The 17,752-nt window shown below is 42.9% G+C and overlaps 1 long non-coding RNA gene across 1 annotated transcript; it reads right to left on the bottom strand.

The window, feature by feature from the left end:
• Positions 1 to 2,110: 2,110 nt before the first annotated feature.
• Positions 2,111 to 16,633, bottom strand: LOC126191365 (uncharacterized). The gene is made up of 3 exons (XR_007538342.1): positions 16,488 to 16,633; positions 9,427 to 9,526; positions 2,111 to 2,304 (listed from the first exon to the last, which is right to left on the bottom strand). It is a non-coding gene; the product is annotated as an uncharacterized LOC126191365 (long non-coding RNA).
• Positions 16,634 to 17,752: the final 1,119 nt, after the last annotated feature.

Genomic DNA, 17,752 nt, shown 5'->3' with positions numbered 1-17,752 from the left:
TTAGGTACATAATTCTTTAATGTATGTATATTTTAATACGTGTAACTTGTAAAGGGGAACCATAATTTACCAAAATTCTGAAAATTTATCTTTCTGATTTATTTCAAATTTTTACACGTTTGTATAGTATAGACACACATAGGCTATAAGCTACACATTTTAATATATTAGTATACACAGTATAATAAAATATACAATATTGAAATGTTATTGACAAACAGGAGTTGTTTTTATGGCATACTGGTTTTTGATTATTATTACAGTCGTTGCAATAACGATAAACAAGGCTCAAGGTCATAGAGAGGGGAGAAGAGGAGATGGACAGGGGGATGGAACGAAATGGACGTAAAAAACGGGGAGGTGGAGAGAGGGGAGAGGAGAAGATGCACAGAGAAAGGGAGGAGGAGGTGATAGACTGATGGAGCTGGAGAGAGAGGGGGCGGGAGGAGATAGAGAGGGGGAGGGGAAGATGGACATCGAGAGGGGGAGGAGGTGGTGGACAGAGAGAGGCGGAGGGAGGAAGAGATGCACGAAGAAAGGGGGAGCGGGAGATGGACAGAGATATGGCAGAGAAGGAGATTGGAAAGCATGTCCAGTTAACATACATATTACGAACATTTGCTATCCCTTTCATTTCTTAACCATTTAAGCAGACTGAGCCACAACAAAGTGTGACCAGGTACAGCTAGGTACGTATTAAAATTATATTTACGATTGGCACTTACGGTCGAAGAAGGCTTCGAGAGTAAATAAGCTGTATCTTTTGCAAAGGAGTTTTTGCAGCATTCACTTTAAGTGATCTAAATCTTCTTAAGTGGGCGGGATTTGAATTCTGCTTCTCGAGAAATAAGATTCCAGCAGCGCCTGTTGACCACCAGGTTCAAATCTGGCGCTGTGATTGCAAGAAGACTATAGAAATGTTTCCATATGTAATGTATTATGAAGGTAAAATAAGTGAGAAATGCATAATGTTCATTCTATTATTACCCACTGCTTACATACTTTGTTAATGTGGTGCTACAGAAGAATGCTGAAGGAGGAGGGGAGGAGATTAGTGTTTAACGTCCCGTCGACAACGAGGTCATTAGAGACGGAGCGCAAGCTCGGGTGAGGAAAGGATGGGGAAGGAAATCGGCCGTGCCCTTTCACAGGAACCATCCCGGCATTTGCCTGAAGCGATTTAGGGAAATCACGGAAAACCTAAATCAGGATGGCCGGAGACGGGATTGAACCGTCGTCCTCCCGAATGCGAGTCCATTGTGCTAACCACTGCGCCACCTCGCTCGGTAGAATGCTGAAGATTAGATGGGTAGATCACATAACTAATGAGGAGGTATTGAATAGAATTGGGGAGGAGTTTGTGGCACATCTTGACAAGAAGAAGGGACCGGTTGGTAGGACACGTTCTGAGGCATCAAGGGATCACCAATTTAGTATTGGAGGGCAGCGTGGAGGGTAAAAACCGTAGAGGGAGATGAATACACTAAGCAGATTCAGAAGGATGTAGGTTGCAGTAGGTACTGGGAGATGAAGAAGCTTGTACAGGATAGAGTAGCATGGAGAGCTGCATCATACCAGTCTCAGGACTGAAGACCACAACAACAACAACAATATACTTTGTTAAATATGAGGGCCGCAGACGTCGACGATATGCCGTGGAGCGTCAGATTTGCACCCGGTGGCCAAAATTTAAACTAATTTTTTTCCCAGCTTAAACCGGTTCCGCATTATTGCAGTACCGTACATATCTTCCAAGTTTTGTTGTCGTTTGATAATTACAGTCCACGCTGCCGCTGCACTCTAATTAAAAACATCCGATATGACTGTCTCTGTAAGTACTTCTGTTTGTTACTGATAAGGGAAACCAGACACTTAAGAAGCTCTTAACGTTAGTGAACGTTTTTGGATTCGGCTGTTAGATGCTGGACGCTTGTTACAATAAAATGCGGCTGAGACCCACGGGCTGCACGAATGCTTGATTCGGGCCGCATGGAGCCGCAGTTTGACGACCGCTGGTCTAGATTATAATGTTTGCAAGTGAACTGATTCTACTTGTAGAGAAACGGGAGGAAAACGTGAGGGAAACAGGAAGGATGAGATAAAACAAAGCTTCATCGTTCCGCTTTTCATGAATTCGGTACACAGTTGTTTTGCAATAACTCAGTCTGCCGCCGGCTTCGGGTTCGGCTCTGTGATGTTCCTGCAGGAGGCGACGGGGCAGCAGGGCGTTGTGAAGCACCAGATCGTGGCCGGGAAGCACTCCTCCCCAGGGTGGCAGGGGTTGTCGGCGCACGCGTCTCCACACTGCAACACACACACGGGGAAGCCCGCAAAGTGTGGCTCAACCACTGGCTGGGCAGCAGAGTCAGCTACGGCCAGTTGCCGTGTCAAGGCTGTAAAAGTATTCTATTGAGAATTTCACATGTTACAACCATCCCGATAATAAGACGGGACATATGAACAGTTTGGGCCACATGGAACTGACCTTCCTTCTATGCTGATGATCAACTCCTGAACCTCCCCGTTCTCCTAACCCAACAGCTCGACAACCAAAAATCCTTTGTCCCCCTTGACCTAGAGAAAGCATGCAACAGCATATGGCATTCTGATCTAATTTTCAAACTCCAGACTTAATGCACTTCCAGTCAACTGTGTCCGCCTTATTGCATTCTTCCTCTCTAGTCGCCCATCCTATGTCATTCTTAACAACACCAATTCCTGTACCTCCGACTATTGTGTAGTAGTGCCCCAAGGTTCCATTCTCTCCCCTCTCCTTTACGTCATATACACTGACGATAAGCCCAAACCACCTCCTCCTGTCCTCCTTCAGTAAGCTGATTACACCACTTCCTGCACCATCTCTCCTACGCTCAAGAAATCCCAACGATCTCTCCAAATCCACCTCAATCAGCTTACCTCCTGGTGTAACCAAAGGCTCCTTAGGATTAACCCCTCCTAAACCCAGGCAAGAATTATGGAACACACCACCCACACCTTCCGCCCCATGACTTCTACCTCACCATTTACGACTGTCCCATCCAGCTAATTAACACACTAAAATACTTTGGACTAACCTGCGACCAGCAGCTAACATGGAAACGTCATCTATTAACTATCCAACAGAAAGCCAATAATAGAATAAAACTGCTAGAACTACCAACTGACTGAACATGGGAACTAGGTTCCTCCACTGTTGTTCACACATACAAATCCCTGATCCGCCCCATCCTTTGCTATGCAAATGTTGGATGGATATCCGACCCCCCCCCCCCCCCCCACCAAAGTTCCTAATGTCCTTCCAGATCCTCGAACACCATGCCTCCCCACTCGCTTTCCGCATCTGCTTACCTTCCCTATCAAATTCCCACCTCTCCTCACTCACACTGAACACTTCCAAACAACCTACACCACCTGCAAACTCGATTCCAACAGTCCTATCGCGTCCCCTCTCATTGCCAATCCTAGTGTGATGTCGCATCTCTACCTACACATCCCATCAACCCTCCATCTGCGCACACTCCACGTCATTTTCCAAAGAAATTTCTACTGTTTCCCTCTCACGACGATCACCGCCCTGAGATATACCCATCCTACCAGCTCTGGATCCGCTGTACCCTATCCACCCTGCCAAGGGTTCCCTCTCCCCATTCCACACCTCCTCCTTTATTTCTTCTGTGTAGTCCCCTACACCCTTTTCCTTTGGGATTTGTAGATCCAAATACGAGCTACTCTTCTCCAGTTGTCCCCCACAGCCACTGTCTCATCACCAGCTATCATCATCCTTAGTCTTCATCATCACCACTGTCCTATAACCATCCATACCAACATTTATTTTCATTAACGATCTACCTTCCCAAGGGAGGTCTTTTTTGCAGTTTTAGTGAAAGTATAGTGCTCTGTTTTTAATAGTCAGTGCCTCTTCTGTCGTGTACAGTGTTTTTCGAGTATTTAGTGTTCTCAAGCGTTTTTCTAGTGTTTATAACTGCGCGATCTGTTCAAATTTTTATAACTGTTTTTAAACTACTAATGGAGACAGCGTTGTTTCTTACATTCTCCCACTAACATCACCATTTGAAACAATTTTAAATTTGTGATAAGTATGTCTCTAAGTCAGAGAATAATGTCTACTGGCTGTTTAAGTTAAAGAATAATGTCTACTGGCTCAAGAGCGGGTTGACTGTACCGCTGCCATCCCACCACCAGCCCACATGGGACTACAGGGGATTAAATGGCAATAACGGAGCAGAAAGATTTAAGGCAAGTTCACTGTCACCACCGATGTTAATGTTTTCATTGAGAGGAGAGTGAGGGAATTAAGAGACTGCTGTTGTTCGTCAAGGACAGAAAATTAGCTCAATGCGATTCATTAATGATGCAGCAGTGATAGCCGAAAGTGAACAGGAACTGAGTTTTGTGCTAAAGATGGTCAAACAGGTGCTAACTGTAGGTTAAGAGAAGCACATGAGTGAGAAGAAAAGCTATGCATGTGAACGTGCTGGAGGAATAATGTTAAAGCCTGGGAAGAGAATGTGGAACTGGAATGTACATTTTGATACCTAAGAAGCAGAACAGATAAACATGTTAGGTAAACGCATGACGTAGAACTAAGGACAAAGCCAAAAGGTCTTTTATAAGAATAAATATTGACTGATCTCCAAGAACGTAAAAAGTCATTCTTAGATTTGAATGTATTAAAGTAAGTGTTGTTGTTGTTGTGGTCTTCAGTCCTGAGACTGGTTTGATGCAGCTCTCCATGCTACTCTATCCTGTGCAAGCTTCTTCATCTCCCAGTATCTACTGCAACCTACATCCTTCTGAATCTGCTTAGTGTATTCATCTCTTGGTCTCCCTCTACGATTTTTACCCTCCACACTGCCCTCCAATGCTAAATTTGTGATCCCTTGATGCCTCAAAACATGTCCTACCAACCGATTCCTTCTTCTAGTCAAGTTGTGCCACAAACTTCTCTTCTCCCCAATCATATTCAATACCTCCTCATTAGTTACGTGATCTACCCACCTTATCTTCAGCATTCTTCTGTAGCACCACATTTCGAAAGCTTCTATTCTCTTCTTGTCCAAACTAGTTATCGTCCATGTTTCACTTCCATACATGGCTACACTCCATACAAATACTTTCAGAAACGACTTCCTGACACTTAAATCTATACTCGATGTTAACAAATTCCTCTTCTTGAGAAACGCTTTCCTTGCCATTGCCAGTCTACATTTTATATCCTCTCTACTTCGACGATCATCGGTTATTTTACTCCCTAAATAGCAAAACTCCTTTACTACTTTAAGTGTCTCATTTCCTAATCTAATTCCCTCAGCATCACCCGACTTAATTTGACTACATTCCATTATCCTCGTTTTGCTTTTGTTGATGTTCATCTTATATCCTCCTTTCAGGACACTGTCCATTCCGTTCAACTGCTCTTCCAAGTCCTTTGCTGTCTCTGACAGAATTACAATGTCATCGGCGAACCTCAAATTTTTACTTCTTCTCCATGAATTTTAATACCTACTCCGAATTTTTCTTTTGTTTCCTTTACTGCTTGCTCAATATACAGATTGAATAACATCGGGGAGAGGCTACAACCCTGTCTTACTCCTTTCCCAACCACTGCTTCCCTTTCATGCCCCTCGACTCTTATAACTGCCATCTGGTTTCTGTACAAACTGTAAATAGCCTTTCGCTCCCTGTATTTTACCCCTGCCACCTTCAGAATTTGAAAGAGAGTATTCCAGTTAACATTGTCAAAAGCTTTCTCTAAGTCTACAAATGCTAGAAACGTAGGTTTGCCTTTTCTTAATCTTTCTTCTAAGATAAGTCGTAAGGTCAGTATTGCCTCACGTGTTCCAACATTTCTACGGAATCCAAACTGATCTTCCCCGAGGTCGGCTTCTACCAGTTTTTCCATTCGTCTGTAAAGAATTCGCGTTAGTATTTTGCAGCTGTGACTTATTAAACTGATAGTTCGGTAATTTTCACATCTGTCAACACCTGCTTTCTTTGGGATTGGAATTATTATATTCTTCTTGAAGTCTGAGGGTATTTCGCCTGTCTCATACATCGTGCTCACCAGATGGTAGAGTTTTGTCATGACTGGCTCTCCCGAGCCATACTTAAAGTAAGTATGAAATCCGTAACGAAACTTGCGAAACGAACTGCAATCGGCGCAAAGCATCAGAAAGTACTTGGCAAGCTCGCGGATGTAATTACAGTCACTTCCTTTAGAATTTAAACACATCAGGACACGAATCATTTGACGTGTTAAAGGGTTTTCGATGATACGATTACGGCTCGGCTGTTGTAAACCGTATATGTTACGTTGCCCTCAGCTTTGATTGTAAAACGTTAACGTTAGCAGAAAGTGAAATGGAAACTATAAATTCGGCCTCTTTTCTGGTGTTGTATGCAAAAAGGGAAAAACCAAAATTTAATTTTTTTGTTATTTGCTTTCTTATGTGAATTCTGGTTTTAACAACAGTTATAGTTTGTTTAAATGTACGGAACTGACATGCAAGGTCACACATCTCGTGTTTGAGGACGGTCGAGCTTCAGAGATATGTTAATTTTGTACTAAGCATACATACCTCGATTCTGATAACGTATAATGAAGATCAATAACTGTTGTAAGGTCGTACATACTTAGTGACCCCTCTTTCGCAACACTTTTTCATCTACGTAGTAAATTATATCCCATAGATATTTTAGCTATAGGCCTACAATGTTTCTCTGGAAGTTGTTCTACACTGTACATCCTTTTCTCAAATCGTTAACAAATTCATACTTTTGTCAGAACCATTATTTATAGATGCCAAAAAAAGTTAATTTACAAGCAATTCAATACTAGCAATGAAGTTTCAAAGAAACACTTTCTTTGTGGGACAGAAATTAACAAGACCTGTAACTGCGGTACTACGGATAAGTAAGTCGTCTTCTGCGACGTCATTCAAACAACGTTACGACTGGACTCTGCACAGTGTAAACGTGTTTACAGCGTCAGAAATAATTCCGAAATGTGAATGTGGACTTGAGCCTTAGATAACCCAGCGTTGCAGATTTTGTATGAAAGAGCTTTTTCCACTTTATTGCAGGGAGAAGCCCTGTTAAAACTCTACCTCGTAAGCAAACGATATCGACTCTGCAACATTCACAAGTGTACTATGCTCTCAAAAATTTACTGTCAGAGCACGTCGTAAATGAACTATTCATACTTGGCTATACTGATACGTGATACTACTATTGTACTGAGTGTAAGGAAATTCATTTATTTTTGTTAAAACAATAGCAGCTCAGAAATACCGTGAGTAGTTCGTTTACAGTGAGCGTTCAAAGAAACCACGTTGTAAAAGAAATGAATGATGATGATGATGAGCGTTTGGCGTCATTGGCCGGGAGGCCCCTCGCGGGGCAGGTCCGGCCGCCTTGGCGCAGGTCTTATTACATTCGGCGCCACATTGGGCGACCTGCACGCCGGATGGGGATGAAATGATGATGAACACAACACAACACCCAGTCCCTGAGCGGAGAAAATCTCCGACCCAGCCGGGAATCGAACCCGGGCCCGGAGGACGGCAATCCGTCACGCTGACCACTCAGCTACTGGGGCGGACAAAGAAATGAATGCATCACATGAAAGTTTTCGTTGGATAATGTTTTTACGATTTTCGTAAAGGCATGTCAGCAACGTGAAGTTTAATTTGATTGTGTTGTTTGTTCGTGATTGTTTTTTAAGTTACCCGATGAAGCGATTTATAAGCCAATAAGCTCTTTCTATCTCCGAGGATGAAGTTAAAAAACCTGAACCGACAACTAATCACAAGTATGATGAAAGCTACTTACAATTTCCCATTGCAGGAAAGGGCGGTACAGAAACCAGTGATAATCCAATTCACCAATGCGTTATAGACTTAGATACGCTTTCAAATTAAACATGAAGCCTTCTTTAATGAAACGTTAACAATTTTCTAGCATTCTGAGTTAGTTGGTAAACCTACTGACTTTTATCAAAAGGAATCTTGGTTTTATAAAAAATAATCCAAATCTGCGGCGAATTTTATTAACACTGATACTAATTTGATAAAATCTGGCTATATAGTTTTGGAATTGCAAAAGAAGGGAAACATCACACAGCTGGTGAATCTTACTGCACCCTGCTACTGATAGAGGGTAAGCAGTTTTGGCGGGTAAAACGGCGAAAGAAATACAGAAAGTTTCGTTATCCAACAATACGATAAAAAGGGGAACTGAAGACATGTCTTCAAATATAGAAGACTGCACTTACTTTTCTCTTCAGATAAGTACATGTGAACATGAACGACTATGTAAAAAAGGCTTCCATGAAACATGATTACTTGGTTGTGTCACATAGCAGTTGATCGACGCAGCAAAAAAACTGAATGTGTCTTGTCAACAGTGAGCACGATAGTGAAAGTTATCAAAAATGGTTCAAAGCACTAGGAGACCTAACATCTGAGGTCATCAGTCACCTAGACTTAGAACTACGAAACCTAACTAACCTAAGGACATCATACACATCCATACCCGAACCTGCGACCGTAGCAGCAGTGCGGTTCCGGGCTGAAGCGCCTAGAACCGCTCGGCCACAACGGCCCGCGCGAAAGTTACCCCCCCCTACAGCATTCCTCAACCCTGCGGCAGGTATCGTTCAACTTTAAACACTCCCCCCTCCCTCTCGATGCCCTTCCCCTCCCCCCCCCCCCCTCCATCGAGTTCATTAAAAAGTGAACAATTTATAATCCCAAATTTCAAAAAAATGTCACGTGGTATGTAGTGACAAAAAGTCTGGGAACCCCTCTTTAGACGTTCGAAGAACAGTTTCGCTGAATGGTTTACAGCGATTTCTTTGCGAGAAATCGTCAAGGAATTCAGGAAGGGCAACGGAACATGTCGCATAATTCTTCATCATGACAATGTTAGCTGTCACACAGAATTTCAAACAACTGATGATTTGACGCATAAAAACATCGCTCATATTCATCTGGTTCATTGCCTAACGACTTCCATTTTGTTCCCATGCGCCAAACGTCAAATGCATGTGTAATGTTTCTGATCACCTCAGCGACATCATTCCAAAAGACCCAACCGCACAATGAAAAAAAAAAAAAAAAAAAAATCAAGTAAGGCGAGTATAAATTTTAATGGTGAATGTGTTGAGAAGCTGTGAATCGCTTTGCACGATTTTCTGGGTTAGTTTTTTATTGTGTTTTGCAATATATCGCTTGATTTTCACTTTGTGTTTGATGCATGGCTCATTTATATACTTTTATACTACAGATCTGAAGACAACATTTTTTAAGCTTGCTATGAATATGTAATGAAATCAATAGCAGTCAAGACGTTCTTAGGTATGACTCATTGTAACTAGGTTTTTGCAAACGTATATTTCATTATTACCTTCTCTTCTTCTTCCTCTTCATAAGCGCTCGCAATGGACAATACCAGCAACAGCAAGATCAGTTTCCTTATGAGATCCATCCTATCTGGAAGACAGATGCTGAAATAAAAGATATCCACATGCAATCTTCATGTTTACTGTACTTTTAGTATAACAAGTTAAATGGGAGACTGAGTCATAATAATTGTACTGAACAAAAAGAAAAATAATTATGACGCAAGCGTAACGAAGTCTGAAGATTTACTGCTGCAGAACAATTTTCCACGTTATGTCGTAGTTTCGTGGCGCGTTAATGAAATTGCGAGGTAAAATCATCATTTCGTGATGTAATTTCCATAATGTAAAATACTTTAGAACAACAATGTTGCGACACGTAGTTCTAACCTCTTTCTAATGTTACTCGTGTTTGTATTGCAGATGTAGCAAGTACCGCACTGAAATGATACTCCCTCATATAATGACGTATTGCTCCGCAACTCAGAGGTCAGCGGGTTTTGCTGCCATGCACAAGACCCAGACTCTATTCTACATCTACATCTACATTTATACTCCGCAAGCCACCCAACGGTGTGTGGCGGAGGCCACTTTACGTGCCACTGTCATTACCTCCCTTTCCTGTTCCAGTCGCGTATGGTTCGCGGGAAGAACGACTGTCTGAAAGCCTCTGTGCGCGCTCTAATCTCTCTAATTTTACATTCGTGATCTCCTCGGGAGGTATAAGTAGGGGGAAGCAATATATTCGATACCTCATCCAGAAACGCACCCTCTCGAAACCTGGCGAGCAAGCTACACCGCGATGCAGAGCGCCTCTCTTGCAGAGTCCGCCACTTGAGTTTGTTAAACATCTCCGTAACGCTATCACGGTTACCAAATAACCCTGTGACGAAACGCGCCGCTCTTCTTTCGATCTTCTCTATCTCCTCCGTCAACCCGAACTGGTACGGATCCCACACTGGTGCGCAATACTCAAGTATAGGTCGAACGAGTGTTTTGTAAACCACCTCCTTTGTTGATGGACTACATTTTCTAAGGACTCTCCCAATGAATCTCAACCTGGTACCCGCCTTACCGACAATTAATTTTATATGATCTTTCCACTTCAAATCGTTCCGCACGCATACTCCCAGATATTTTACAGAAGTAACTGCTACCAGTGTTTGTTCTGCTATCATATAATCATACAACAAAGGATCCTTCTTTCTATGTATTCGCAGTACATTACATTTGTCTATGTTATGGGTCAGTTGCCACTCCCTGCACCAAGTGCCTATCGGCTGCAGGTCTTCCTGCATTTCGCTACAATTTTCTAATGCTGCACCTTCTCTGTATATTACAGCATCATCCGTGAAAAGCGGCATGGAACTTCCGACACTATCTACTAGGTCATTTATATATATTGTGAAAAGCAATGGTCCCATAACACTCCCCTGTGGCACGCCAGAGGTTACTTTAACGTCTGTAGACGTCTCTCCATTGATAACAACATGCTGTGTTCTGTTTGCTAAAAACTCTTCAATCCAGCCACACAGCTGGTCTGATATTCCGTAGGCTCTTCCTTTGTTTATCAGGCGACAGTGCGGAACTGTATCGAACGCCTTCCGGAAGTCAAGGAAAATAGCATCTACCTGGGTGCCTGTATCTAATATTTCCGGTACAGCCAGGGAATTTACCTTGGTGTGAGCATTGGTACCAGATGCACTAAGCCTCGTGACGTAAGTTGAAGAGCTAGCGGTACTTGAATGAGAAGAAGGGGCTGCAAGATCAAGAAACCGACAACGGCTGGGAGAGCGGTGTACTGAAGCCACGATCCTCCATACCGCATCCAATGACGTCACTGAAATGAAATGATCGTATGGCATTGTTGGCCGGGAGGCCCCATACGGGGAAGTTCGGCTGCCGTATTGCAAGTTCTTTGTAGTTGACGCCACTTTGGCGACTTTGCGCGTCAACGGTGATGAAGTGATGATGAAGAACACTCAACACCCAGTCACTGGCAGAGGATGACACGGCGGTCGATCGGCCCCGATCGGTCTCCCAGGGCCAGAACGCTGAGCATATAATCTTATCGTTGAGTAACAGAATGCGGGAGAGAAGAAAGTGGAAGCGTTTGTAACGCGGTATTACAAAATTCTTCTAAATATTATTTTGTCAGTGTGGAGATAGAGAAAACAAAGGTACAGGAATAGGGTTGAGACGATATTTTGCGTTAAGAGTCATAGATTATTAAATTTGATTATGGTTTACTATAACGTTAAATAGTCGTATCAGATCACAAAATTAATATAAAACGATAATCATTTGGAGAGGTGGCCGAGCGGTTCTAGGCGCTTCAGTCTGGAACCGCGCGACCGCTACGGTCGCAGGTTCGAATCCTGCCTCGGTCATGGATGTGTCTGATGTCCTTAGGTTAGTTAGGTTTAAGCAGTTCTAAGTTCTAGGGGAATGATGACCTCAGAAGTTAAGTCCCATGGTGCTCAGAGCCATTTGAGCTCCGAGCCATTTGGACAGGACACCACTTTCGTTTTCTATGTACCCATGGAATCATTTGATTGGAAGCTTTGTTATATGCTGGGCACAGTTAGTTTAGGACCTACATCGAGCATTCCATTGCGAAATAATTGAAACTCAGGCCGCCTACTCGGCATAGTTCCTCTCAGTGTGGCTAGTCCAATGGCACTGAAAACAAAATCCATCCATTTGTACGTCTTCTGGGGATTATACTTGGAATTTCCTATATATATATATATATATATATATATAGGAAATTCCAAGTATAATCCCCAGAAGACGTACAAATGGATGGATTTTGTTTTCAGTGCCATTGGACTAGCCACACTGAGAGGAACTATGCCGAGTAGGCGGCCTGAGTTTCAATTATTTCGCAATGGAATGCTCGATGTAGGTCCTAAACTACCTCCAGTTACGTTTGGTTTCGTAAATACGCAGTTTCTTAAATTATTTTCTACGGCAAGGGCTAGAGCGGGCTGTTGGACATCTGGTCCTTTACAGGGTCCTGGTTCGCTCCAGGCAAGTACCAGGCGAGATTGTAATGATACAGTGAGGATTCCATCCTAGAATAAATGGGAAGGAAGTTGTGTGTAGTTTTTTTTCTTTTTTTCACTTTTAATTCTTCACTCCAACGAGTAGAGAGGTCTGTTTTATCAGGAGCGATATGCAACGTAGAGCAGCTCTGAGGCGGGAATATAAGCACCGAAATGTAGGCAACGATTAGCGTGGGATTCGTGTCTTTCCAAAGGGCTTTCTGCGACAAGTTGAAATCGAGAAACAGCATGTTCCGCAGCTGATCGAAGTGTTTCTGGGGTCATGTTCAGAATGTGTTGCGCAATGCGTGCCTTCAGTGCAGCTAAGTTTGCAATCGGAACACTGAACACAACATCTTTCAGGAAGTACCACAGCCAGAAGTCACACGGATTAAGATCAGATGATCGGGACGGCCAGGCTGTAGGGAAATGGCGGCTGATAATTCTAGCATTTCCGAAATGGCGCTTCAGCAGCTGCTTAACTAATGTGCAGAGGTGCGCTATCTTCCATAAATATGATCCCATCCACACACTCACGCCGTTGGAGAGCTGGAATGACGTTGTTGTGCAAAAGACACTTATAACGCTTACTAGTGACGGTACAAGTAACAGTACCAGAAGCACCTATCTCTTCGAAAAAAATATGGCCGTTTGATAAATGATGCCGTAAATCCGCACAATACAGTGACCTTTTCAGAATGAAGTGGCACTGGTTGATTTGCTTGTTGATTTTCCATTGCCCGTATTCGACAGTTTTGTGTACTGACGTATCCTGTTAGATGGAAGTGGGCTTCGTCTGTCCTCAAAATCTTCCACGGCCAATCATTGTCAACTTCCATGCGCACAAGAAATTCTAAAGCAAAGGTCTCTCTTGCTGGCAGGTCAACAGGAAGCAACTCGTGCACATGGGTAATTTTGAATGGATAGCAAAGGAGGATGTTTCGTAGGATTTTACGCACCGCGCTCACGGGTATGTCCAATGTTCGGACAATTTTCGGTGCACTACACGTTTGCACCAAAGCCTTTTTTCAAACCCTTCAGTATCCGGAACTTCTGCAGAGCGACGTGTGCACAGTCATCATTCTTGGAATACGACTTCACAAGCAGAGTGCGATCCTGCATTGAGACAGTCATGGCGAACGTCGCAGACGCGAAAGGAGGAAAAGCCGTGTACCTGGCGTGTTTACGAGGTGTGGCTAGAAAAAAACCGGACTAGTACTGGTGAAACAATAAAACGAATGCAATAAGGCTGAAAGTCGCGTGGCCTGTCACGTGACTCTCGCTCCGCCTACTGCTCGAGTTTCATCTGCCTCCTGCGCTCAGTCTGCCCGTGGCGTCTGTAGTTGACGTTTTGTCTGTGCGTCGGAAAATGTTGAGTGTACAGAAAGAACAGCGTGTTAACATCAAATTTTGTTCCAAACTAGGAAAATCTGCAAGTGAAACGTTTGTAATGTTACAACAAGTGTATGGCGATGATTGTTTATCGCGAACACAAGTGTTTGAGTGGTTTAAACGATTTAAAGATGGCCGTGAAGATACCAGTGATGACACTCGCACTGGCAGACCATTGTCAGCAAAAACTGATGCAAACATTGAAAAAATCGGTAAACTTGTTCGACAAGATCGCCGTTTAACAATCAGAGCAGTGTCTGAGTTAACAGGAGTTGACGGCGGTCTTGTAGAACAAGTATACCGACTTTTTTAAATGTTTGCATCAGTTTTTGCTGACAATGGTCTGCCAGTGCGAGTGTCATCACTGGTGTCTTCGCGGCCATCTTTAAATCGTTTAAACCACTCAAACACTTGTGTTCGCGATAAACAATCATCGCCGTACACTTGTTGTAACATTACAAACGTTTCACTTGCAGATTTTCCTAGTTTGAAACAAAATTTGATGTTAACACGCTGTTCTTTCTGTACACTCAACATTTTCCGACGCACAGACAAAACGTCAACTACTTAAAACAGACGCCACGGGCAGACTGAGCGCAGGAGGCAGATGAAACTCGAGTAGTAGGCGGAGCGAGAGTCACGTGACAGGCCACGCGACTTTCAGCCTTATTGCATTCGTTTTATTGTTTCACCAGTACTAGTCCGGTTTTTTTCTAGCCACACCTCGTATACCAACTTCAATGGATCATGCGCATGACAGGTGTTATCATTTACGTAATCTGACACACACAGCGCCATCTATTGATCAACTTTCACACTATTTTTTTTCTTCTGCCATACGTTTTCTCCCTTTTCCAAAAATATCCCGTTACAATTTGACATCATTCTGACCAGCAGTGTTATTTCTACAGCGTTTTGAAAGTTTAACGGTAATCACCTGTATACAAACGATTCATTACGCAGGAATAAAAGCCAAATAAATGTTGCTGCGACTGAGATATAAGGGCAACGACTTAGACGGATAAATGGAAGACAAGTCCTATACTAAAAAGCACGATGTCGTAGTACCTGTTTATATAATGGGTGGTTAATGTCCGCAGCCATCCAAACCGATTAAATCTTTAAGGATAGTGTCAACGAAGCGATATCAGCCTCGGTAGGTGACTGGGAATCAGACACTGTACCTCGGTGCATTCGGTCAGAGGGCTGGCGCCTCACTCTATATAAAAAAAAAAAAAAAAAAAAAAAAAAAGTGAGTAAAGTGTTCAACGAAGAACTTGAAGGGGTGTCCTGTGACGTCCACCCAGACCAAACGACAAGAAAAATGACGATCAAAACAGAAAAAAGTGATCAGCGCGGCTGACTGGCCTGTGTAGGACTCGGGTTTCGATCCGATTTTTTCTGGGTAGCAGAAGTGGAACGGGGTACACTCAGCCTCGTGAGGCCAGCTGAGGAGATACTTGACCGAGCTGTAGCGGCCTTTAAGACCACGAAAGCTGAAAACGGCCTCACGCACCTCTATACCACATCCAATGACGTCATTGGGAATGGATAACATGGCAGTCGGTCGGTACCTCTGGGCCCGCAAAGGCCTGAGGATGATGTGATGAAGTGAGACGAGTACATGAAAACAATAGAGGAGTTGAGTGGAAAAGTCAGGTTTGTAGGGAGAGTTCTGGTAATCTGCGTTTGTAAAGAAATCCGCATACAAGATGTTAATACGGCTGGCGCTGACCCTTATCAACTAGGCATGACTCATTGCACCGAATGAATTCAGAGACGTGCTGACAGGCCAGGACTTTAATAGGTCAATACGTCCTGTACGACAGTGTATTGTGCTCAGGAATGGAAAGACGACGTAAGAATCAAGAAAATAAGCAATCTAAGGGAGCGAACCGATACGGATGTCAATTTTTTCCGCCGTTCCTTAAGAAAATGAAATAAAATAACAATTTACCGATGCGACACAGAGGTAGTTAGAAAACGTGGTGCCACTCGGTAAATTTGTTTTGTTGTCTAAGACACTTGAATATTAATGGACATCACTATTAGCGCATGTGATAAAAGAAAAAAGAAAAACGTGAACGGTATTCATTCTAGAAGGAGGTTTGAAAACAATCTTTCACGTGGACATTTCACAACTCACTTGTAAGTCCAAGTATCACGTCTTTGGACAAAAAACAGGTAGAAGTCTGCTGATGAATTTACAAATTCGGAACCACTGACGGTGCATTTTTAAAAATAAAGTATACAAAATCCAACTTGTAGCTCGTTGCTGCTGTACGTTATAAATATTCTCTTAAAAAGAAGTGTGCCTTAACAAAAACATGTAACTCTCTACGTGATCTGCCATTCTTTAAGTCTGGTGAAGAAATGCTTACAAATCGTCTTTATTACTTCACGACCTGGGTACGATGACAAGATAAAGCTGTAGCTATCGGACTTTTTCTTAATCTAATTGCGATGAAAACTGCACCTAAGCAAAACACAGTTCGTATTTTATGCACACACAACACAAATGTGAAGACACACGTTGCAATACAGTCGCGCATATCGGTGTAACACTACTCAACACACAGTACAAGCACAGAATTACCCAGCACATTATTGCATTGCGCGAGACTTACGTGTTCAGCTGAAAATTGGAACGACTTCGGCAGCAACTGAATCGCTACCGTGTGGAATGGCGCAGTTTTTATACGTTTATAACTCTCCGTGTCTGCTGCGTTTCCTGGAAGCGGGAACACGCTTCGTGCGATTGGTTCAGAAGTCAGCCTGTTCTAAGAACGCCTGCTTACATAAGTAGGGCCAGGTCGTCGAGATATCCTGCCGCATATAAAAAAAGAGGTCATCCGATAGCAAAACACTGCATGCACTGCACAATTTTGCTGTTCTCGTTTCCCCCTCAGCTTGACCCCGGCACTGCGGAATTACCGACAGCTAATAACGGATATTCCCCTCCATGTGACAGTGACACCAAACTTGTCGATGTGATAAGACTCGAACTGCAGATGCCAGGCTCCAGTACTGGTAATGAAAGATATTTCAACTACCAAAACTTGACTGGTAATAGGGTGGGAAGTGAAGGCTCACATTCCAGACCGTCGATTTGTGCTCCAATATCCTGGAACAACATCTGCATATTTCCATAATGCTGGGTTAGCATGCGCAATGCAGTGCTTGGCTTCTTAGAGAGGATTATTACAGCGAGTGATTAAAAGTTAATGGGAAGGCAGATGTGTTCTCCACTTGCCTTAATTTCTTTTTTAGTCTCGATAAACTGATATAGTTTAATAGGAGCTTTGACGCTGACGTGCGTATTCTCCAGCACACTGACATAGGTTGTTCACATCGCTATTTCTAGAGGACAGATAGCACAAATTTTCGTGAAACTTACTAAAAAATTTTCTTGTAAACTACGAATTCTAGAAAAAGTGGTAATTCGTGCACATCATGCCGTTCTGCAATTTTATTCAACACTTGCAAACGGCCAAATTCATTTGTCTCTCGCCAGCTTTAAGGCTGTCCTACTTTCTATATACATCTATACACATCATATGGCAGTACTTCTGGAGTGTCATTATTTTTGTTATTCTCTACCTGTATTTGTTATTCCTCTTTTGAACTAAACAAATCATCAGTGAAATCTACGATTGTTTTTACAGTTGTGTCACTGCTGTCCATTAATGTCTTATCTAGGATTATGTACTAGAAACTCTCAGTTTCTCTGTGACTGCCTTGTTTCCTTTTTTCACTTCGTGCTTTCGTTGTATACATAACTCCCTTATTTCAATAATTCCCCCTTAATGTACGTTGTGGTTTAGTAAAAGAGCCTTTAGTTCAGAAGAAAACGAGTATACGACCTCCTGCCATTCGCATTCCTTCTCTCAAC

This window comes from Schistocerca cancellata, chromosome 6 (genome assembly GCF_023864275.1).
Source record: "Schistocerca cancellata isolate TAMUIC-IGC-003103 chromosome 6, iqSchCanc2.1, whole genome shotgun sequence".
NCBI classification, from domain to species: domain Eukaryota; kingdom Metazoa; phylum Arthropoda; class Insecta; order Orthoptera; family Acrididae; genus Schistocerca; species Schistocerca cancellata.
Note: the sequence above shows the minus strand (reverse complement) of the source record. Positions and strands in the feature narration are given on the sequence as shown.